Raw genomic sequence first — 22,874 nt, 5'->3', positions numbered from 1 at the left:
GATATTGTGAATTACTGATTATGTATGTAGAATGGAATGATCTAATGTTTATGTTTAGTTTAGTATCGTTTGTTATTAATTTTTTTAATAAATAAATAAAAAGCTTGCTGTTCCACAACACTGTATATTATAAGATTCCATTTATATGAAATGTAAATATAATTAAATCTATAGAGATAGAAATAGGTTAGTAGTTATATTAGGGCTAGAGAAAGAAGGACTGAGAGGTGACTGCTAAGGGGTATGGAGATTTTCCTTTTGAAGTAATGAAATTGTTCTTATGAACAATGATTGTGGTGATGAATTCACAACTCCTGTGAATATACTAAAAGCACTGACTGTAACTTTGGATGGATTGTGTGGGATGAGAATATATTTCAATAAAACTGCTTTTTAAAAAGAAAAAATATAAGCAGGAATGCGACACTATAACAATAGCTGACAATTATGGAGTATTTACCATGTGCTGGGCATTCTACTAAATAAGGACTTTGCAAGCATTAAAAAAATTTTTTTAAAGCTTGCTGTTCTTTATTTCAAAGGAATTGAGTTTTACTCTCTCTCTCTCTCCTGCTATTATTGCCCCCTGAATAAGGTCATCCTTGCCTGTTTCGTGTTGTCTTGTGTATTTTTTTGACAGGACTTAATCAGCTGTTTTAGTAGAGGAGCTGACAGGTTGCTGTCCAGAGCCTTAAATGGGAATGGACAAGTCTCTCCTTAGGGTCTCAAAACCACGTTGAAACAGCATCTTAAAGGAAATTGTACAACCTGCCCTTGAAGAAGCAAATTACGTGCCATGCTGTGGAGAGAGCCACATGACAGGAAACAGGTGAGAATGGTCCCCAGCTGACAGCCGCCGTCCTACAACCACAAGAAACTGAGTTCTGCCAATCACCAGTAAGCTTAGAAGAGGACCCGGAGTCTCAGATGAGATCGCAACCCTGGTCAGGCTGAAACCTTGATTTCAGCCTGATGAGGCCCTGAGCTAACCTATACCTATGCTCCTGACCCACAGAAACGTGAGATAATAAACTTATGCCAAGCCACTAAGTTAGGGGTAATTTTTTATGCAGCAATATAAAACGAATACAAGCTACATGCCCATCCCTTGGCCACAAGAGGTGGGGTACTTAGAATAACAGCCCCAATACGGGTGCATCCAATGGGGAAGGGAAAGTCTTCTCCCAAGCACAAAGGAGGTGTCATTGCCAGATAGGAGGATGGATGCTGGAGTAAAGAACAAAAATTATCCATCACGATATGTTCAAGATCTAAACCTCATAGGCCTTCAACATTCAACTCACAACTTTCCCCTATTGTTGATTTTGTCTACTGTCATTTACATACTTTTGATTTGCATGCCACGGTTACTGAGACATGAGGATTTAACAAATTATTATGATTATTGAATCTTTATATAGATACCTCCTTCTTACTTTCAAGTATAATTTAGAATATACAGAAGGAAATACCTGAAATTTCTAAACTACAATCCAGTTGCCTTGATCTCTTATATAATGATCGTATACTATATAACCTTTGTGATTATAAAAACCTTATGACTGACTCCCACTTGTACCCCCTTATCCTGGTTTTCAACTTTAGAGTCTTTTGGTCACTAAAGACAGCCCCTGAAGTTTATTAATGAAGGCCCTTGAGTCATTCCAGAACTAACCCACCCCAATTCCAAAACCATCTTGCTAGACAGAGCTGGATTTAACAAAAATGGGCCCACCTGACATGTGCAGTAACTTGAACTTTAACCTGTGAGTGACCTATTTAGCTCATTACAAATACTAAAAATCAGGCCCATCATCATATTAAGGGCGTCATTTTCTTACATGCGTTCTGTGACTAAGCATGTAATCAATTGTGCATGCTCAATAATTAGATCATCTTTTACCTCATCATCTTGAGCCACAGTGCTCATAAACCTAAAACATGCCCATCTTTTGATCTATAAATCTAATAGAATTATTGCAGTTTGGGAAGACAGATTATTGGACTGATAGGCCAGCTGTTCTCCTGTTTCACACATAGCAATAAACTCTGTCTGTGAAACCCCACTGTCAGGGATTGGCTGTTATGTGCATCGGGCAGAGAACCCCACATTTGTTCAGTATCATCACTGTGCCAGAGGTGAACAGAAAATACACGAGACCAAGAAAACAGAGTAGAACACAGAGCTAGGATAACAAGCTCAAGTCCTGAATCTATCACTAATTAATTAGCTGTGGGACTTTGGACAAACCATCGAAGCGCTGCAGTTTCCTAGCTGCAGATGAAGATATTGGGTGAGCCTTAATGTTTTTTCCAAAATTAAAATTCTATGATTTTTTTAAAATGCAAAAAAAAAAAAACCCACATGAGAATAAACAATACAAAATAAATCACTGACTTATTATCAAAGAACAAAGAAATGCCATCCTGCTGTCAACCACATGCTTTATTCTTCCCATTACTGTACCTCTAAAAGTAGCACCAAGAATGTTTTTCTGAGAAAGCCACAAGCTATTTGCCTTCCACATTCAAATTACCTTTTAAAAAAGCACACCACAGAAGAACTACCCCTGTAGAAACAGAATCCAGGGATGGCAGGGAGAAGGAGGCAATCAGAATTACTAAGGGACCTTAACAAACTAAAATGTCCTTGGCTGCAAATCAATGTTTAATGGGGCTATTGTCATGAATTATATTTTTTATGTTATAATTACACGGGAACATATGCATTTCACTTCTTTTTCCCTAACTTCTACTACTTTAAATGGCAAAGCTAAAGACCTATGGTTGAATCTAAAAGAACTTACTTGGAAATCTAAAACAACTCCATGCATTTTTGCCATATGATGAATCAGGGGGAAAAAAAGCCATTCATTTTTTAAAAAGCCTACAGGGACTTAAAATATAAAGGTATCTTACCTTTGAAATGTTGCAAAGAAATTAAATTACAATTATCCTCACCAAATTCACATTAACTTTGTAATAAAGTCTCTTTTTCTACAGTCTCTGTTCAAAAAAAAAGCAAAATTTCTGGTTTAACTATTTTAATCATATTGATTCCCATAAGTCGTTTTTAAACAAGTAAAGAGAATTCTTAAAATGGGAAAGATTAAGGGAAACAAAGAGCTTTCACTAAACATAGGCATCACTCAACTACAGAAAAGGAAAGAATTTCTTTTAAAAAAAGGTGCAATAATAAAACGTTAAGATTAAATTCTAGGTAATCTCAGAGCACACGTAGAATCTGAGAACAAGACAAAAATGTATTTCTTCTTGGACTGGAAAAGTGCAGGTAAATTTCATGTACATGATAAAATTTATCATTTCCTGAGAGTTGGGAATATTTGTTCTCACTTAGTATTATAGAGAAACTGGGACGACTCCTGTAGCTTTGCCAAGTTGTTTTTTTTTTCTCCAAGATAAAATTCTTAGAAGTAGTATCTCAAATTAGGTAAGGCTTATTCTTAAGATTCTCAAACATTCTGCCCTCCTTCCACAATTAAATGGATTTAGACATTTAGTAAAGACCTCCAAAAATTCACATTACTAGCACATGGGATCACTTAACATCAGGAGTTCTAAAAGAGGTCAAGATTTGTCTTCCTGCCTGATTATGAAATATACCATAACGAGGACAAGTAAATTCCCGTGAACACTTTTGGAAACCAGCAAAAGGCCTTCTGTTATTTTCACAAACAGATGCAACTTACTGCACGTGGGGCGTCACGCGCAAGAGATAAAGCACTTAGCGCAGTAGCTGCACTTAACATGGTAGGCAGAAAGGGAGGAAATGCAACTCATTTAAAGGTAGTGAGTGCAGGCCTAACACCCAAAACTGGGCTCGCCCGCCGCCTCCAAGGCTCCTCTTGTCTTGAGAGAGTCTGAGAACACATGTGGGGCCGGATCACTCCCAGCGGGCTCAGCAAGGGCGGGAAGAGAATCGGGACTGGCTTATTAGGGCAGGAGACCAGGAGCGGCAAGCTCTAGGGTAACGGTCGGTCCTCAAAACGCTTCCTCTCTCTCTCTACAAGAATCCTTATTCTTTCCTCCGTTCCACTGCAAGATGAAAGCTGAGGGAGTCCTGGAAACCGCTCCGCAACGCGGGAGACATCTGTGGCGGTGGTGCGCTGGAGGAGGAGGAAGAAGAAATGCAGAAATTTCGGAGAGCGCGGGCCCAGAGCACAGAACGGGAAATAGCCTGTTTCACCGCTCTCTAGTAGACCAAATGAAGGTGCGGGCGAGCAACCACCAGAAAGCAGACAGCGATTTTAGGAGCGTAGCGAAGGAAAAAAAAAATCTTCAAGGGACCTGAAAGTTTCCCGCTTAAGGGGGTTTCTCCGACTCTCCTTGCTCTTGTTTCTTCTTGCTCACTTTGCAAGAAGTAAACTCTCAGCCCGGGCCGCCTCGGGGGAGCGCTAAACGGGTTCCAGGCCCCGCCTGTTTATGGCTCCAGTGCGCGCGCGCAGTGCTTATTACACTAAGGTGTCTCCGCCTCCCCGCTTCCTCGTGGCAGCGATGGCCGAGTGGTTAAGGCGTTGGACTTGAAATCCAATGGGGTCTCCCCGCGCAGGTTCGAACCCTGCTCGCTGCGAAAGTGGGCTCTTCACTCTTTTTAATTCTTCTTTAACTGATTAATTTTATACGTTACTGATCCTGCCGTCCCTACTAGCTAAACCATTCATCCACCTACGAGCTTCTGTGAAAGTGCGCCAAACAAAAGGCAACAAATGTCAATCAGTGCTGCAAACATACATTATTTGCTCCCAGAGGACAAGTTTTCTTCTATCCTAAACGACAAAGTAGCAATTTTAGTGTCTTACTGCTCAATCTGAAGAGCATATGTACACAAAATAAAAATAAAATGAATATAAATATCGACGGAATTTTTCGGGCTGTTACAGCCTGAATACAAGCTACTATTTTCTCTGAAGCGGACTGTAAGGCTAAATGCTACCTTGCCTTCCATAGCAGAGTCACCTCCATTAGTTCCGAATCCTACCACATCCAAAAGTGGCGTGAAATAGGAAGCGAAAGTCAGAAATTACTTCCAGCGTTTTAAAAAGTTACACTTCTAAAACATGATACATCCACATAATAGTACACTAGGCATGTAGCCATGAACATTATACTGATGATGTGGGAAGGCCTTCCCAATGCATTGCTATATGCAAAAGAGAAATAAGATTAGATAACAAAATGTTATGATCACATTTTTCTTAAACTATTCATTTATATACTCATTTATGTAGCAAGAGTGAGAGAGAAAAAGACAGATGAAGAGAGAATAAATGGGAACTGAAAGAAATACACCAAACTGTTAGCAGTGATTATGACTGGATGGTGGGTTTCAAAGGGATTTAAATTAAAATTACCTTTGAAATGTATCTTTTCCCTAACTGGGTCTTCTAAATTTCTATAGCGACCCTGCATTATTTTTTAAATAAGAAAAAATTGACTTTAAGACCTTGGCCAGCCCCTTTCACCCACTTTCATCATACAGCCTCCATCCCATGCTTCTCAGGTGCTCCAATAGGGAACCTGTTTTTTCTGACCCAGCCTCACACAGTGCACAGACATGACATTTTCCCTCAAGGGCCCAACTTTGTCATTATTTTGTGATACAAAGCTTCCAGCCTTGTCCATGCCCACTGGCATTGGCTCATCTGACTATCAAAGAGCCCTCTAGTTAAGCACCCAGGCTGAAAAGACGGAATGGATTATACTCATGATGACTTAGATGTTTCTTTATCCATTTTCTTTAATAGAAAATAAATCCTGCAACTTCACAGAGTTCAAAGGGTTTCATTGTAAATAGACTGAAATGAATGTTTTGCAAATTGTGAAACAGTTCTCCATTAAATAAAATTCTCTTTAAAAATACATATTTGAATGTAAAATTGTGCAGTTGCTGTGGAAAACAGTTTGGTGATTCCTTTAAAAAGTTAGTCATAGAATTACCATGTGACTACAATTTTACTTCTAAGTATATACCCCCGGAAATTGAAAACAGGGGCTCAAATAGATACTTGTAGACCGATACTCATAATGGCACTATTCACAATTGCCAAAAGGTGGAAACAGTCCATGTGTCCATCGATAGATGAGTGAATGAACAAAATGTGGTACATACATAACATGGAATATTATTCAGCCACAAAAATAGAATAAAATCCTTATACATGCCACAACATTGTGCTGAGTAAAAGAAGCCAGCCATGAAAGGACAAGTGTTATATGATTCCACTTATATGAAATATCTAGAATAATCAAATTCATAGAGACAGAAAGTAGACTAGCGATTACCAGGGACTGATGGGGGAGAGGGAATAGGGAGTTAATGCTTAATAAGCAGAGTTTCTGTTTGGGGGAAGAAAAATCTGTGGTAATGAATGGTGGTGATACTAACATAGCATATTAATGTAATTAATACCACTTAAAAATGGTAAAAATGGGATATTTTGTGCTATATACATTACCACAGTAATTTTTCAATTTAATTGGGTACACAAATGGCAAAATCATGGAACATAAAACAAAATATTGAAACTTTTTTAAAAGGTGCCTTTGGTCTTAAATGCTCTTCCTGAAAACCCTTCTGAGAATGCTTATGTGTTCTTACAATAAAGACCAAAATCCTTGGCATGGTCCTTGGCTCTCCACGATCCTGGCCCACCTTACCTCTTGGGATTCCCCCTATCCTGCTTGCCACCCTGTTCTCTGGCCAGATGTATTGGCTTTTCTTTTAGGTCTTTGAAGACACCAACCAACCTCTTTCCCATCTTAGGACTTTTACTTGTGCTCATATGTCACCCTCTGATCAAATTGGTCAAAGCTCCTTGTTATGTGATTTCATCACATTTTATTCTTTTTCTTCAGCCTTCTCATACTTTGTGATAGTGTTAATATTTGCTTAATTTCTCTGTGTGTGTGTATGCATGTGTGTGTGTATTTAACTGCTAAACTCCCCTATCTATACATATTGGGCCCTAAATAGATAATTTTGTTAATCAATAATTTTGTTGAATCAATTTTATGGTTGGGAGGGTCAGAGAGCAAGAAGTCTCAGAATACCTGAGCAATAGTAAGTGGTCTCTGACATGAAGAAGGTAGGCTCTGTTTTCCTTCAACTTTAGGGAATGACTCAAAAGTGTGCCTGGACTACAGAAAGAAATGAAGTCATGAGGCAGGCATTGAAGTGAATGAATCTTGGGAACATTATGTTGTACAAAATAAGCCAGAAACAAAAGGACAATTATTGTATGGTCTCTTTTAGAGAATATTTATAAGAAAATTGGGGCCTAGATTGTAAGCTGTTTTAGCAGTCATATTTACTTCTGAGCTTTAAGTGTTATTTCTAGATGTTGAGATGCTGTGCTATATTTGTATAACCGGGTATTTCCCCTGGACTTTCGGGGCCTGTGTGACACCTAAGAGTTAGAGCTGAAGTTCTGCAGCTCTGAAGTCAGCATTGCTGTTAAAGAAACCGAAAAAGAGATCAGGTTTCAATTACAAATAAAATCAATCTTGTTGTAATCTTATGGGACTGAGGTAAATCAGAATACAGGGTAAAGGATGGCAGTGTCTGTATTTTAGAACTTCATCTACTGTATGAGACCAAAGGAAGAGAGCTTTATTTTGTCCAAAATCTGAATTTTAAGTAGCACACAATCTAACTCAAATCTGTCTGGATAGTTTATTTAAACAACCCAAACACATGGAGCCCAGAATGGAAATGAGAATTTGTAAGTCTGTATAGCTTAATGTAATACCTAGATACATTCCAGAGTACATTGAGCAGAGAACTAAAAAGTATTGGCAAAGTCCTTTGAGGGATGTATTAGTTAGGGTTCTCTAGAGAAACAGAATCCACAGGGAACACTTGCAAATATAAAATTTATAAAAGTGTCTCACGTGACCGCAGGAACACAGAGTCCAAAATCCGTAGGGCAGGCTGTGAAGCCGACAATTCCAATGGAGGGTCTGGACAAACTCCACAGGAGAGGCTCACCAGCCAAAGCAGGAATAGAGCCTGTCTCTTCTGAATCCTCCTTAAAAGGCTTCCCGTGATTAGATTCAGCATCGTTCATTATAGAAGACACTCCCCTTTGGCTGATTCCAAATGGAATCAGCTGTGGATGCAGCTGACGTGATCATGATCTAATTTTATGAAATGTCCTTGTTACAACAGACAGGCCAGCACTTGCCCAACCAGATAAACAGGTACCACAACTTGGCCAAGTTGACACATTTCCCTGACAATGACAAGGGATGTGAGAAAAAAACATGAAGCTATTAAACTTTCCCACCAGTGAAACCCCTGATACTGTCTCATTCATTAGGGACCCTAAGTTAATAGGCCAAGTCCCTGGTCTTGAGGCTTGCTCTTATGAGACTTATTTCAGCAGTAGAGCAGCTAAACCTACCTGTAATTATGCCTAAGAGTTCTTCCAGAGAATTTCTTTTGTTGCTCAGATGTAGCCTCTCTCTCTCTAAGTCCAACTCTGCAAATAAAATCATTATACTCCCTTCTATAGGGACATGATGTCCAGCAGTGTGAGTTTCCCTGGCAACGTGAGACATGACTCCCAAGGATGAGCCTGGCCCTGGCATAGTAGGATCAACAATGCCTTCCTGACCAAAAGGAGGGGAAAAAAATGTAACAAATAAGATATCAATAGCTAAGAGAGTTCAATAGAGTTGAGAGGCTATTCTGGAGGCTACTCTCATGCAAGTTTCAGCTAGATACTGTAAATTGCCGTGGTTCACCAAACCTCAACAATATGTTAACACATCATTCCTGTTAACCCTAAAGAACACCCAGGACCCTATCTGAGATCCTACAAAAGTTGCACGCACTAAGTTTACTTTTCAAAAACCTAAAACTTTCAGATGGTTCCTAGGCCAATTAAGTCCTGAAACTCAGAGATGCCAGTCTCTCCAAGAACATCAGCTAGTTCCATCCCCCTATCCCATATTGTCGGCACCGCTTTTCAATATGAAAAAAGTTAAAATGGGCATAGCCAAAATATCCCTAAAGATTGGGAGAAGGATCAAGGAGAAGGAGGAGTTATGAGAAAGAAGTTAGGATTTAACAAATGAGTATGACTGCTAAATCATTATATTGATATTTCTCTTTCATCTCTTGGAGGAGCTAGAAGAAAAAAACCTGAAATTGTGGAACTATAACCCATTCCAAACCTTGAACTCTGATCTGTAATTACTTGTTAAAATGTACTTTTGGATGTATTGCTTTTTTGTATATATGTCATATTTCACAATAAAAAAAAGTTAGGAAAAAAAAGTGTGCCTGGAGAGACTACATAGATCAGCAGGAATATTGCAGCTGAACTACCTGATATATTGCAGCATTGTTTGGTGTGATTTATGAAGTTGTTATTTTAACACCCCAGGCTCATTGTGAAAGAGTTTCATCCCCAGAGACTTTGTTAATGGAGGAGTTATTTATTTAGTGAGGTAGTAGAGATAGGGAGTGAGCGACTGGACTTGCCTATGACAGCTGTTAAACTTGTATTTCAAGTCCTCTGTGGCCTTGACCTCACCCATGTCCACCTCTGTAGTCCTTGTTCCCCAATGTGCCCATATCCTCAAGGACTCCTGGTCTCAGGCCCTCACTACGTGCCGAGTCTTAGTCCCTGCAGGAGTTAGAGAGACAGAAGCTCTGACACTGGAATTTTCAGGGGAAACATTTGACCTGTTCTGTCTGAAGCATTGATGGAGAAAACTCAGTGCTTTCAGCTCTGTTTCCAATGACTAGTTACCTTCGCAACCTCCATGAAGTTGATCAGTCATGCTCACCTAGACTCATAGAACATTTACAACAGGAAATGAGTTATAGTCTATTTCCTTCCCATTCTCTGTCACGTGCCCTCATCAGTCCTAGAGCAGTCTCTCATTGACTAGATTCTGAGTCCTAAAGTATAGATGTGATGGACTTAGATTCACCCTAGCTGCTTAGTCAGGTGTTGGACTCCCAAGGGAAGGAGGCATCTGTGAGCAAGGCCAAGTCTTTGATGGCATCTCCATGCTAGTCAGAAGTCTCCAGTGATGGAGCATTTGGTCCATGGGCTTTATGCCTGATGCTCTCTGCTGCTTGGGGCCAGGCATGGGGCAGAGACTGGTATTGATAAATTTCTCACTCTGGTGCAGAGGTAGGGCACAGCTCCAGATTGGCCAAGTCATAAATCAGATCCCCTGCTACCCTACTTCCAGATCTCAGAGCCTCTTTATTCTTTTCGTTTTTCACTCTAATGAAACCTCCTGCATCATATTTTCCAGCAGACTTGTGGGAGTTTTGCTGGTTTCTTTCTCAAACATATTCATTTGAGACAAGCTTCTCAGAATATATGTCCGGTGTGGGACTTTTGTATACATTTTACGTGACACCATGATCGTTCTGAGAGATGAGTCCGTATAAAACATACTTGTCTTCCAGGTGTTGAGACATACAACTGAAAACGGAATGTTAGTGTTTTGAAATAACGTGCTGTTAGGATGTGGGAGCACAGAAATGCCACACTGACTTTCTATACACACATTTAGTGCAAATGACCAGTCAGCAAACTTTTTTGCCAAAGGACCAGATAGTCAATATTTTAGGCTTTGTGTGCCATATAGTTTCTATTACAATTATTCAACTCTACGTTTATAGTACAAAAGCAGCCATAAATAATCCATAAGTAAATGAGTGTGACTGTATTCCAATAAAACTTCATTTACAGAGACAGTCAGAGGGTTGGATTTGGCCCATAGGCTCTAGTTTACTGATCCCTGCTGTAGAAGACTCTCCCCAATAAAACAAAAAAGGTCTTCCCAAGTTATCTCTGTGAAGATATGATTGATAGGCTTGTTAATATTCACTGGTTCTGTTCTTCTCAATTAATACACAAATACATCTATGAAATCTTATGATTTCCATTATCAAAAGGACACCAGGAAAGAAACATCAATAATATATGCATCAGGCAAAAACAGATATTTCTAGCATCTATTCATCTCATTACACCAGTGCTAGTTCAGAACTTCCAAAATCCTCTCCACTGCATTGTGCTTGTGTGCTCTAATTCCCAGTGAGATTGGGTGGAACACAGACCATGATAATGCGTGCTTTTCTTCTCTTTCTGTAGTTTGCCACACGGGCTGCTCCTCTGAAAACAGGAAGTATTGTATCAGGCCTTGTGAATTGTAAGGTATGATTTCAATCCAGTTTGCAAGTTTATTAGTGAAGAAGCTTGATGGAGTGGAAAGAATAAGGCATTTGAAGTCAGATTCACACAGCCTCAAATCTAGGTTCCTTCCCTTTCCTGCTGTGGGACTTTAGGCAGTTTACTTAACCTCTCTGAGCCTTAGTTTCCTTATCTACTAAGTGGTAATAATTACTTCTACTTTGTGGCATTCCTAGTAATAACTGCCATTTTCTGAGCTCTAACCATGGGCCAGCCTCTGTGATAAGTGCTTTACATGCATTATCTCATGTAATCTTCAAAACAGGCCATGTTTTACAGATAGGAGGCTGAGGGTGAGATCACGGGCTGTTACTTCTCCAGTCCCACAGCAGCTCCCTCAGAGAGGCGCCTGTGATCAGCTTGAGGGAGCCATTGGACTGAGATGAAAGAAACCATTTGATTCATGTTGCTAGAGGTGGAGTGTTTTGCTCTTTTGTCTCTCTGAGCTGGATAGAGGGGGAACAAATTCCCTTGGAGTTGATGTACAAAGCTGCCCAGAGTTGCTTTGCCCAGGACGTTTGGGGCTGTGTGAAGCCTTCTATAAGAGGCCGGCAGCTGCTCTGATGTTCTCTCTTATGTGGACATTTTTTTTCTGATACCTCTTACAGCTCATGATCAGTTTTACAAATATAATTCCCCATCCCCCGTCCACTCCAACTTGAAAAAAAAAAAGTATCAAATGCGTGACATGTGCCAATGACTGAATGTGATACAGTTATCCCTTCCACATCTCCACTTTTCCCAACCTGATTTTGATATATGGCAGGTAGGCATAAGAAATTAAATGGGAATTTGGGGGGAGTTTTGTAGAAGCCACAGATGACACACGAAGGCCTGCAGACAACATATAAAGGCTAGAAATGCATAGATATCTTTAAAAGTTTAGCAACTCATAAATGCATAAAATGGATGCACTGTTATGTATAATATTACCTCTATAGAATGTATTGTGCTGTTTAATAACAAATGAACAGCTACACAATTTTTTTTCTTAAAATTAAATTTGTAGTGAAAGAACTGCCGTTCTTCGCACTGGTTTGGGGATGCCGGGTATGTTTACAGAAACCTCTCACTTGGCATCTTGGGGTCATCTCACGGTAATCTTTGCATCTCAAGTTTCTCCTATCTTGTTTCATTTAAATGCCATAAACTCTATCAAAATCATGGGTCCCAAGCATAGTGTTCCTAGTGATTTGGAAAGTGCTCCCAAGAAACAGAGGAAAGTGATGAACATGAAGGAAAAAGGAGAATTATTAGATATGCTTAGTTCAGGCAGAACGGCTGCTGCAGTTTACTGCCCTTACCACGATAATGAGTTGACGACCCCTGCGATGTGGAAGCGATTACTGTATTTCTTATCCCTAGAAGGAAAACCTAACTTGAAGGGGCCTTCTCTTCTGGGACCTCTTCTAGACACTGTTTTGACCACCTCTCACCCCACCTGCCGACCCCCAGTGGAACCCCATGGCCAGCAGAGTAAAAATCAAACTCCCTAGCTACATACTCAAGGCCTTTCGTAATTTCACCCAAACATCTTTTCACCCTTCTCTCTCACTGCTCCCCAGCATGACTGACTCCTTAAGAGCTGTGCGTCTGTCACTCCCTCAGAACAGACTGAGCAATTGCCGGCCCTTTCACATACTGGCACTCTTGGCTGGAAAATTCTCCCTGTCTTAATGATTCATCAGGAAAATGCACACCCATCAGTGTCCACATGCACAACACATACATGCACAGATACCATATAGGTTTTGAGGATGGACACACAAATAAATTGAATTTATGTACATATAAGCAAAATCTAATTTGTGCTCCTCTTTTTCTAATTTTCAAGAAAAACCGACAGGAACATCACATAGGCTTACTAGAGAGTCCTTCCAAATTAAAACACCAGGAATCCTATTTTGTACCAAGACAAAACAGAGATTTATACATTATGGGCAGGCATTGCAAATCGAACCCTGGTCTCCGGCATGGCAGACAAGAACTCTGCCACTGCACTACCGATGCCCCAAAGCAGAGATTTAAAAATCCAATATTAATTTGCTTATTGAATAGGTAATACATTCTGATGGCTCAGAATTGCAATGAAAAGGCTCCCTCTCACCTCTGTCCTCTGCCACCAGTTCCCTCCACAGAGGCCATCTCTTTTTAGTTTCTCCTTTTTTCCTACAATAACTTCTTTAGACCCATATAAAACATATGTATGTTTTGCACAGTGTTAGCATACTCTGTAAATTGTTCTGAACCTTGATTTTTTTATTTAGAAGTGTATCCTGAATATCTTTCTATCTTGTTCTTTTTTACAGCCTCTAGGGTAGAGGTCACTGTCCCAGAATGGAAGGAACCCTAATTTTTAAACCAAATCCCTATTGATGAACATTAATTTTTTTTTCCCAATCTTTTGAGTTTAGAAAAAAAAAATGCTTCAACGAAAACCCTTGTGCATAGGACGTTTTCTAAAGCAGGGATCTTAACCCAAGGCTTTCATTTTCATGTTTCTGTTGATATTAGGTATTGAGCACAAGAAATAACTGTGGTCAGTTTTGGTACAAGTATTGTCTACACAAAAACTCCAGAAAGAAAAGGAAAGCCCCTCCCTCTGCTGACCCATTCCATTTCCAGGGAAAGAAGGGCCAAAAGTAAAAGTACTCATTTACTTTTTTAACATCTCAAAGGAGCCAATTCTTGGAAACTGCCGCTTGCCTTCCTCCTTCCCTTTCTCTTCGCTTCCCTGTAGCTCTATATTTTCCCCAGAAACTACTGAGCTTCCTGGAAATTTTGTTAACAATTACAGCTGTTCCAGTAATAATTTCTGCTACCATTAACTCTGCTAACTCAAAAATGCCCTCTTGGTGTAGTCCTCTCTGCCTCTGGCTCATAAAAAGGACAGATTTGTAACAGATTGGTGTTACAAAAGTGCAGAGCTAGAACCTTCTCTGAATAGTGACAAGAGCTACTAATAAAGCAAGGGTGTAAAAAGAGTCCCACTTTCAATTACTGCTTCTGCTTGCAGAACCTTTGAGTTTTGAGATGTACAACTCAATGAATTTTTTTTTGTCAGTACCTACATGTATATTATACACAGAGCCACACCCCCTTGTAAGACTGATTGAGGTTAAGGGTGGATTCATTTTAGAAATTAATTTATACCTAAAATTCAGAGATACTGTTAACTATTGTTTTTTCCTTCTTCTGTTTTGCCATGAAAATTAGCCAGTACATCATTCAGATCTACCTGTGACAATTTGATTTTGGTTTATATTCATCTGGGCTTGAAAAATGACCACTGCTAATGCAAATTATCTCCCTGAACTACACATTTCTAACATGTATTAATACATCAGCACTACCTTCAAGTAGTATGTCTTTCTGAAATATTGTTTGTTTTTCTTCCCCACTGCTTTTTAAACTTCATTAAAAAAAAATAACCCTCTAATTATGTTTCTCAAGATTGTCTCCATAAAACATCCAGGCTCCTACAAGATAGGCTGGATCTTCACATTTCAAATTATTAGTTGTTCTTTTTTATTATCTATGATACTACCACAGCATTCTAGAGTTTTTCACTGGGAAAATGTTTAGTTATTGGGGGAATATGGAGAGATTCTCACCATTCCAGCTAAAATCCACCACAAACCTATAACATTTTCCAGTTATGGCTCATCTAGGCTGCAATGTCACAAGTTCTGTTGGGCACTATCCACTTTTAAAAGTTATAAAAGTGTCAAACTGCTTACATGTGTCAGGATCTGAGCAGGAAACAGAAGGCACACTCAGTTTAGGACAATTTTATATCGGGTTTAATAAAGAGACCAGTTACAAAGGTATGGGCAGAGTGTGTAGAGAAATCACATGTGATGGTGGAGCTGTTACCACCCCTAAGAGGAGAGGGAGTGCCTGCCAACTCCAGAAGGAGAAAGGTGAAGGCCTCAGAGGATAAGAGATCTCCGACCAGGGACTCAACCAGCCTAAGGGATCCTACAGGGAGGGAACTGAGGTAGTAATATCTCACTTCACTCTCCTGCCTCCCTCTGGTCTCAGGCTGGACCTCCCAACTGGCCAAACTCAACTGGTTGGCTTCTGCAGCTGAGAAAAGGGCAGAGAGTAAGTCTGGAGGGGCAAATGGAAAATAGCTCAGGCTGTGCCTTATAGAAAACTTGGGAAACAAGAGAAAATAAAAATAATCATCCATAATCCAGCATCTAAACACCCCAACTTTTATCTCTCTGATGCCTTTCCTTCCTGCCCTATATTTTTGTAGTTTAATATATAGTAACATTAAAAAATTAAATCATTAACTTTTCAAATATAGAGGCACAGTGAAAATAATACTTACTATATATTATCTTTTTCATTAAACTTGTTTCATAAGCTTTTTACTGCTCCTTTGTCTTCATACTCATGATTTTTAATGACTGTATAGTAGATTACAAAGTAGCTGCATCAACTTTCATGGAATGGGATCAACTGTTGCACATTCAGGTTGCTTCTTTTTTTTATTTTTGTTTTTTGCTATGTTAAATAATGTTGTGATGTACATCTTTGTGAGATGAACTTTTTTCCATATTTCCTTTTATTTCTTTAGGATCTAGATGTCCAAAAACGGGAAATGTCAAAGGATATGAACATTTTCATGGCTCTAAATACATAGTCTTAAATTGCATTGCTAAAGAGCTATACCATTGAATAGTGCCAGCAATAGCACATGAGAAAGGTGGACTTACGGAAACTTTATCTATATCAGGAATTATCACTTAAAACTTTTCCTAATTTAATAGGTAAGCACACTCCTCATTTTGCTTAATTTGCTTTTCTTTAATTATTAGTAGAGTTTCTATGTTTTACCATATATGTTTGTTGACTAGTTGTACTTGCTGTTCAATTTCTAACTTTCAACTGAATCAGCTGTTGGTTCCTAAAGCCACTGCTGAAATTGACCCTCGGGGGAATCCTTACCAAAAACACTTGAGCATTATGGTGCTACCATGGCAATTTCAAAGGAAAGAAGCTAATGAGTTTCAAGCTGAGGCTTTATGGTCTTAATATCTACTTTTTGGAAGTTTATAATTGTTAGATTACAAGATTTATCCACCCCTTCCCCATTATCCCTCTTTCCCCATTTTCCAGCATTTAAAATAACTGGTGCAAAACTAAATGCAGCCTAGGTGCACGGGTCGTTCAGTGGTTAGAATGCCTGCCTTTCATGTGGGAGACCCGGGTTCGATTGCCAGACCACGCACCCAAAAACAAAAAACAAAAAACAAAACTAAACTAAATGCAGCCTGAATACTGAATAATAACTGATTAATTTATGTTACGTCGTGTTCCTCGTTCACAACATGATGTTCAGCTTCCACTAAAGGAGACAGCGAAGGCAGCTAGCCTTGACTAATTCATGCTGAGACATATGTGGATCTGTTGTGGTCTACTTTTGATTCTTCTCTCTCTTTCTTTACCTCACAAGTGATTTGGGGAAATACCAGGCTTCAAGGCAACGGAAGGTTCTTTTATACCAGAGGTTGTCAAACTTGAGAAGCATCACCTAGGAAAGCTTATTAAAAACGCAATTCTTGGATCCCACCATTGGTAATTCTGATTCAGCAGATAAGGGGTAAGCCCAGGAATCTACACTTTTTAAAATGATTATAATGTACAAGTCTCTACACACTGCACTTTGTGAAACACTGACATAGATCTTTAAAAGAGGAAGTATATTTATACAGAATGTATTTGAGGGAGGAGTAGAAATGAGAGTGGGGGTGGAAAGAGAGGAGTAGAGCCAAGTAGTGCCTCTTTCTGAGCACATTCTCTGAAAGCCCCATTTTGGAGGTAACTGCAAATAAGACGGTAATTGGGAGAAGGTAGTAAAAGCGTGGTAACATTTTTATATGCTAGGAATGCAGTGGTCAACAAAACAGACATGTCCCTATCCTGGTAAAGGCTGCCATCTAGTGGCTTTTCATTATAACATCATACAGTGATAGTTAATTTTATTTTCAGTGTTGTAACATCTCCCTACGCTCTAATTCTTAACATCCTAAAATGTACCTCCAACTTTCCACATCAATCCTACCTCTTGCCTCAAATTTTCGAATAACAATTGGGTCCTTGGCACATATATTCATCCCCTCTGTGAACAAAAGTGTTTCTCCTCTACATAGCATTGACATCAGTAAACTGGATTGAGCAATTTGCAGATTTGCTAAATTGTTTAAGATTTCTTCATACCCTTCTAAGTTTTATTCATGAAATGTCTGTGGTGGACAAGGATATTAGCCGGCCACAGTGGATGTGTGTGGAGGCAAAGAAACAACCAGCTCTCGAGGATTTTGCATTATCTCAGGAACTAGCAAAAGCTTCTTGGGTGGACCCCCTCACCGTTAGCCTAATGCTGCCATCTTGTGGTCATCCGAGGTGAGATGACCCAAACTTGAAGATTTAGAGAACATCTTTTCTTTAGGGGACTACATAATATATTCCTGGAAAAAAAAAGAATCTTTACCTCTCCTCATCATATCCTTCATCAATTTTTAGTCTAGATAGAACACACTTTGTAGGCTTTTTAAAATAGAACAGAAAAAAATTATATTCAGAGAATCATAGAAGTTTAGAATAGAGAAAGATTTCAGAAACCCCTTTATAAAGAAATGGCCTTTGAGTAAGACAAGTTGAACCAAAATACAAAAGTCTTGACACATCAGTGTGCTAAAATCACTAAATATCAGATGCCATATTTTTCACCATATGGTAACTTTGCATCCTGGAATTCTCCTTTTTCCTGAAATGGAAAGGAAAGATCTCATTCGATATTCACTGCAGAAACCAGCCTGCATTCTTTTGAAGTGCTTTCCCTAGCTCATTTTTCTTCAGGATTTCAACCATACATGCATATCTACAGTTTTGATGTCTTCCCTTAAGCAAAGAGAAGTCCTTCTTCCAAGTGCTTGTTAAACACCCATAGTATTGCGTCACTTTCTTGCTTCCTCTCTGAAATCGGCTGTGAAGCTTAACCTTCATCACTAAAAAGCACAAAGATTTTGACAGAAAAAAAAATCTGCCCTGGGCAAACACTTTAACTGTCTTTGGTGCTATTTGGGCAGTGTACCATAGTACAGCCAGTTCAAATGACACCTCTAGGGCCCTGTGGGGGGAGGCCTCCATGCCCAGATGGGAGGCGTGGGTGCTGTTGGACGGATGCCCAAAAAAGAAATGTGGAAGAGCAGCATCGACACTGTCCAGAGAAAAGGGTAAAAACTAACATCCGCAGACAAACGACCTCTCTAGCTCTCTGAAAGAGTTTTTTGCCATACATCTTTATACATTTGCCTAAGCACTATGGTGCTGTGGTCGGCTGCCTTCACTGAGCATATGCTGTGTGGGAGCTCACGTGCTCAGCGAGGGGATCCAGCGGTGAACAAGGCCGCCCCAGCCTCAAGGACCCCACAGACGGTAACGAGACCAGGCGGTGAGACGCTGCCCTGCAGTACGTGCAAGTTGGTTCCGGGTGATAGGGAAGCATCTGGGCCAGTGCTTTACTGAGAAAAAATAGTCATTTGCATTTAATGGTTTACCTAAGGTCTCCGAGTTAGAAAATGGCAGCTGGGACAAAAACCAGACCAAAAGACCACCAAGAGGAACTGACAGTGGCCCAGTGGAGGCTGACTTATTCTGTGCCTGGTGAGGCTGCGTAGATCTGCGAGGCAGTTGACGCATTTGACTACTTTTCTGTGAATCCCTCCTTCCTTTTGGATTCTCAGTTCTGTGCGGTTCTTCTTATTCGGTGTAACAGTGCAAGGTGCTCAAGGATGACACCCGCTGAATGGATTTAGATCCTGATGGGATAGAAAGGACGCAGAGGAAAAAGAAGAAACAGAGTTTAAGGAAGGGAAGTAGTAGTTATTTATTATTCTGACTTTTTATTCTGCATAATTTTGAACATAGCACATATGCACACATATTCAGAAGTAGAGACTCTGATAAATGAACCTTTATGTACCTATCACTCATCAATTCACAGCCAATCCTGTTTCATTTGCAACCCCAACCATTTCCCCTCCCCTCCTAATTTTGAAGCAAATCCTAGATACTGTATCATTTCATCCATAAATATCTGTGTATCTTGAAAGATAAAGATTCTTTGTTTTAGCACAACCACGGTACTATCAACACACATTAAAATGTTGATAATATCCAGTCGACATATACATTGTTTAAGGGTTCATTTGAATCAGAGTCTAAATAAGGTCCTTGGGGTCACTGATATTTAAACCACTTTCCTGCGAGGTGGGTCCACAATCTCTGGATCTTTTTTCTCTGTGTGGTTGCTTCAGCACCAGACTGGTTTCGAATATGCAAAAAAGACTCCAAACTGATTGTGGGAGTAGGTTTGGAGGATTGTTGAACTGCCCTGGGCTACAAGAATTTAAAGTGGATAGAAGGCAATCTTAACAAGAGAACCGGGAAAGACCTCAGGGGGGAGTGAAGAGAAGAGCCAGAAGGAAAGCTATAAATCCAGGGGCCACAAGACTGTAGTGGCAAGTGGGAAGGAGGGAGAGGCAGTTCAAACATTGGTGGGAGAGACAGCAGGCTTTTAGGAACAAGGAGCCCAGATAAGCAACTTCATATAGCCCTACCTGCCAACCACCCAGAAGTTTTCTCTTTCCAAACGCCAACCTCCGTCAAGCCACCAAGCTGCTCCTTCCACTAAAACTACCTTCGCCCATCCCCATCCCAGCCCTTCAGCCTAGAGAACTCCTTAGCATCCTTCAAAACCCAGCTCAGGCATCTGTGAAGACCTTTCCAACTCCTCCCAGAAAAGTTGGCCTACTCCTTTATTTACTACCTCACAGAGCTTTGCACGTTCCTCTATGACAACACTCCTAAACGAATATTTCCTTGACCAGCCCAGAATTTTACATTTTTGATTTAGTAACCAAAATTTAGGGGTCACATAAAGCTCTAGAGTTCTAGCTTTGTGGGAAAAAAATTGAGACTATCCAGTAATCCTGGAACTACCCTCCTCCATGGTAACCACAGGCTGGATCTGGTCATGCTTTAGTCCCCCCACTATAGTCCCCACCACTCCCTATTGCAGTCCCTAACATGGAGGTGGAGTGCCAGTGGCCATCTGCAATCATGCATGGTCTTGCTTTTCTTAAAATTAGCCTGAAGTGCCAACTCTGCCAGTGAAATCATCGCCTACCCCTCTACATGGGGCATGACATCCAGGGGTGAAAGTCTCTCTGGCAGTGTGGGAGATGACTCCTAGGGATACCATGGGATCAACAATGCCATCCTGACCAAAAGTGGGGAAAGAAGTGTAACAAATAAGGTATCAGTGGCTGAGAGAATTCAAAGAGTTGAGAGGCTGCTCTAGAGGTCACTGTTACGCAAGCTTCAGTTAGACATTACTATCAACCACAAATTGCCAACCCCCAACCAAAACCACTCCAGTCAATTCTAAAAAACACTTAGGGCAATATATAAGATGCTACAAAGTTTCCATGCATTAGAGTAACTTTCCAGAAATCTACAACCTTCAGATGGGTCCCTGGACCAGATTAATCCTGAAACCTAGAGGGCCCAGCCTCTCCAGAGCATCAGCTAGTTCCATCCCCCCAACCCCCATATTATCAACAGCCACTTAGAACATGAAAAAGTTAGAATGGGCATAGCCCAAATACCCCTAAAGAGTGAGAGAAAGATTAAAGGTGATGGTGGCATTATACAGAGAAGGTAGGGTTAAACAAATGAGTATAATTGCTGAATCATTATATTAATATTTCTTTTAGTCTCCTGTATCTTAGAGCAGCTAGAAGTAAAAACCTAAAATTGTGGAATTGTAACCCATACTAAACTCTGACATCTGTTCTACAACTGATTGTTGTGCTGTGCTTTGATATTTATTGCTTTTCTGTATATATGTTATTGTTGTCAAAAATTAAAAGTCGATTGTGATGATAAATATATATATATATTCCCTCTAGCCTCCAATGCTCTGGAGCAGCTAGAAGAAAAAATCTGAGATCATGGTATTGTAACCAAGAAATTGGGATTTGCGGGATGGTTTTGATTAATGAATCATTATATAAAAATTCCTTTTTGCTTTCTGGAATGTTGGAGTAAACAGGGAAATACTTGAGATCTCTGAATTATAGTCGAGCTGCCTTGATATCTGAAATAAGTGTAAAAAGCCCTTATCTTGTACCTTTGTGATTGTAAGAGCTGGTCATTCTCTTGTAAAGCAAAGGCCCCAGTGCTAATGAAGTCGGCCATTAACTACTTCTTCTTTTGGGTTTACACCTTTAATACTGAACTGATAGCTCTGCCTCCCCTCCTTTCAGCTTCTGTTCTCCTATTGAAATGATAATGATTACACTTGTCTTCTTTTCTGCTTTGAACTTAACTATTTGAAATGACCTCATCTCCCCTTGCTAAAATTCTTAAAAACCTTGAACCCCCTAAACTTGGGGAGACAGATTTTGGGCCGTTAGGCTGTCTGCTCTCCTGCTACATGTGAAGTAATAAATGATTTCTCTGAGCGCGTTGGGCAGAAGACGCGGCAACAGCATGGTAGCCCATGACAAACTCTGGGATCTGTCCTGTAACTACTTGTTGAAGAGTGCTTTGAAAACTATGGGTTTTTCTTTCTTTGCTTTGTTTGTGTATTATATTATACAATAAAAATAAGGTAAATTAAATTAGCCTGCTTTGCTCATTTATATCACCTATCTAGCTCTTATAAACAGGAGTTTGCCACCCTTGCCCCAGGGTATTCAGATGCTCCATGGTGGTTGTTCCACCCCAGCACAGCCCCAAGACCAAAGAACATGCTAGACAGAAAATTACCCATGAGTTTAATTAGGGGCTTAGGATAGGAGGAAGATCTCGTCTTATTGGGAGATGAAAGTCTGCACTCCACCCAGAACCAAGAGAGGAAAAGACAGAAAGAGGCATGTCCAGGGAAATGCTGATAAGTTTTTAAGAGTCACCCAACCTTTGGTTACAATGGAGTTTCAGCAGACTCTTCTGAGGGGAAAGGGTTTCACATTCTTTGACCTTTAATATCTGTCCAGTCAGGTAGGTGGCTGTGTGACTTGCTGTCAAAATGGAGGAGGAGGAGAGTGCTGAAAAAAGCTCAGTACATTCTTTGGGGTCCCCATACATGTGGATGGTCATGGGGGGCCACCCTCTTCTGGACAACTAACTCAGGCTTGGGCTACTAAATTTGAGTGTTATGGACATTTTATTTGCCTCACAACCCCACATCAGCAGGGTTCATTGAAAGGATGAATGATGGGCTTTTATAAGAGCAATTATAAGGTGTTAAGCAATCTCTGCAGCTGTGGATAAACTATCTGGCCCTCACCAGCCTCAATTTGCATCCTGAACAGCTGTTCTCCCTTTGCTGAACTGGTAACATCCGGGCCCATGTGAGCGCTGCAGATTCAGATAAAAAGACCAAGCAATGCTACAACCACAACAAAGTAATGAACATAACTTGCTTTTGCCTGTGCCACAAGCATTAGAAATAGGGGGAAATAATGTCAATAGGCCATGGTCCTGGCCAGTGCAGCTGTGTTGGTAGGGAGTCCTAAGTTTCCTGGGGTATGGGGTCCCCAAGAATTT

The 22,874-nt window shown here is 40.2% G+C and overlaps 1 non-coding gene across 1 annotated transcript; it reads left to right on the top strand.

Moving 5' to 3' along the window:
- The first annotated feature begins 4,509 nt into the window (after positions 1-4,509).
- TRNAS-UGA (transfer RNA serine (anticodon UGA)) lies at positions 4,510-4,591 on the top strand. The gene has a single exon. It is a non-coding gene; the product is annotated as a tRNA-Ser (tRNA).
- The last annotated feature ends 18,283 nt before the right edge of the window (positions 4,592-22,874 follow it).

Source organism: Tamandua tetradactyla, chromosome 13 (assembly GCF_023851605.1).
Source record: "Tamandua tetradactyla isolate mTamTet1 chromosome 13, mTamTet1.pri, whole genome shotgun sequence".
In the NCBI taxonomy this organism is placed as follows: Eukaryota; Metazoa; Chordata; class Mammalia; order Pilosa; family Myrmecophagidae; genus Tamandua; species Tamandua tetradactyla.
The sequence above is the reverse complement of the archived record's forward strand: the minus strand, read 5'-3'. Positions and strand labels throughout refer to the sequence as shown.